This window comes from Petaurus breviceps, unplaced genomic scaffold (assembly GCF_028583685.1).
Source record: "Petaurus breviceps papuanus isolate PSGF00001 unplaced genomic scaffold, PetGlider_PUasm1.0 174, whole genome shotgun sequence".
Taxonomy (NCBI): domain Eukaryota; kingdom Metazoa; phylum Chordata; class Mammalia; order Diprotodontia; family Petauridae; genus Petaurus; species Petaurus breviceps.
In genome coordinates this window covers 25119259-25121558 of record NW_027185761.1, presented here as the reverse complement: position 1 = coordinate 25121558, position 2300 = coordinate 25119259, and the positions used below count along the sequence as shown (strand labels likewise).

General features: G+C 51.7%; 1 pseudogene; it reads right to left on the bottom strand.

Moving 5' to 3' along the window:
* Window positions 1-108: 108 nt before the first annotated feature.
* LOC138158403 (beta-1,4 N-acetylgalactosaminyltransferase 1 pseudogene) lies at window positions 109-1934 on the bottom strand (annotated as a pseudogene).
* Between the last annotated feature and the right edge of the window lie 366 nt (window positions 1935-2300).

The window sequence follows — 2300 nt, the reverse complement described above, 5'->3', positions numbered from 1 at the left end:
AAAACCAAGCCAATACAGGGGAATCTTTAATTGCCATTACTATCACAAGTGTTCAGTCAGGTAGGCACTATATCCACCACATCAGCCATTCTATGGTTACTGGGCCAATCAATCTGAGGTCATGCATTGGAGGTGATGTTTGAAGAAGAGAAGTTTGTGTTTGGCCACCTGGTCATCTGTGACCCTTGGATATCGGTATTTGGTATAAATCTCTGCCTCAGTCCCCCAAGGTGCCCATGGCAATTTCATCTTCGATGCATGATCCACCAAGACATTGGAACAAGAGCCTACCCGAAGGGAGCCAAGTCCATCCAGGAAAAATTCCAAATGGGCCACCCACGGGTCAAAGCCAATCTCTTGGATCTTGTCCACTCGAGCCAAGAAGAAGTTGACAACCCCATCGGTGACCACACAACCTGGGAAACCCGGGAGCTTATGGTGGAAGCCTCGTCTTTGGGTGAGGCAGTCTCCCCAGTCAGAGCCACCAGGTTCTACGCTCAACAATTGTCGATAAGTAGTGGAGAAGCCTGAGATCTCCCGAACTGCTCCCCCAACCAAGTCCAGAGATGTTTGCTCCAACACATCCGCGAGCCTCTCCAGCTTCGTCCATCCAGTGAAGATGAAATCGTCATCTACCCACAGCACATACTTTGTGGTCACCTGGGAAAGAGCTAGATTTCGGCCTGCAAACCATCCCTTTCCGAAGGGCATGAGGTAGTGCTCGATATGAGGGCCCTTGATTGGCTCTGGTCTCTCACTGTCATCAGCGATGATCATGGTGACTGTTGGGTAGAAACGCCGGATGCTGGCGATGAGGTTTCGGAGGCGGTCATAGCGAAGGAAGGTCTTAGTGGCGATGGTGACCAGAGCACTGATTGGCTCCTCAGGAGGTGGCCCCGGTGGGTACAGCCGAGGTCTGGGGGGATGCTTGATTCCGATAGTGAAGACAGCTTCGTGGCCATTGGTGGAGAACCAGACTGTATCTGATGTATCTGACTGGTAGCTCCGGATACTGTAAGTGACCAGCTGAAGCTGTCTGTTGAGTCGATCTAAGTCTGGGCTTGTGAGAGTGAGTTCCAACTGGCCCTCCCCTCAAAGTGTCACTCCTTGCACTTCCCCAGCCACATTCCAGGTGCCAAGAGATGCTGAGAGGTTTACCTGGTACACTTCGGTGCCAAGAGATGCTGAGAGGTTTACCTGGTACACTTCTTGTAGGCTCAGACATGGTACCGAGATGGTCTTTAGGGGCTGAACCACTACACCCTGCAGGGGGTACTGCAGGGGGTGTGTTAGCTGGAGCAATGAGTATCTGGTCAGCTGGGGACTGGACCCTGTCCTGGAAAGCTTGGTATTCCCGATCTCTTGCAATTGTGGCTGCCAGCAACTCCTTAGGTCCATAAGATGATGTGAAGTCAAATGCATGCACCTGCCATTGGAATGGGAGAGAGAAGCCAAGCCCTCCTCTGCTGGCCACACAGCTGCAAGTATTTTGTGCCAGCAACCCAACAACCTGCTCCTTGAGCCTAAAGGGAATGTGTGCATATCGAGGCTCTGGAACCAGGTTAGGGTATTTGAGCTTGGAGGACTTGGGAGGAGGTGACCACAAGCCAGAGGAAGCTCTAGGGGGTGGATGTTTCCAGTTGTGAAAGTAAAGGAGACCCAGGGCAGCACAGAGGAACAGCAGGAGGAAGCTACAAAGTGACCTTCGGCCTAGCTTCATTCTGTCAGGCGGTCTCAGGCCGCAGCAGGGCACCCAAGCCAAGTCCAAGAATCCTCATGGGGATGTTAGTGGAGGAGGTCCGGCCTGCCTTTCTGAGGGCTCAGACTGACAGCCGGCTTGTCGCTTCGCAGACTCAGTCTCAGCCTCCGGCTCTATGGAAGGGCCCCCGATCCCTTCCTTCTTCAGCCTCCAGCTCAGTCTCCCGCACTGTCTCTGTCTTGGGCTCTGGCTCGTGACATAATGAAGGCAAGAGAAGCTGCCACAATTGGAACATGATAGAGCCGGAGAAGCAGTGAATTGTCTGGATTTGTCTTAATGATCATTTCATCCCTCAACAGGTAGAGGAACCAACAAAGGGTAACACTCTCCTGTACCTGCTTCGCATCATGAAGGCATTGTTGATATTTGCTGGAATGGAAATGAGGGGACCTTTGTAGGGAAGTAACTTCTCTGCTTGAGAGTTTATGATTAAAAAGAGTCAGGAAGAGTATGACACATACCCTTTATTTTTGGAGAGAAGGTTTCAAAGCGTTGAGAGAGAGGATAGGCGGGATCCTATGGCTTCAAGTCCTACAGGGGA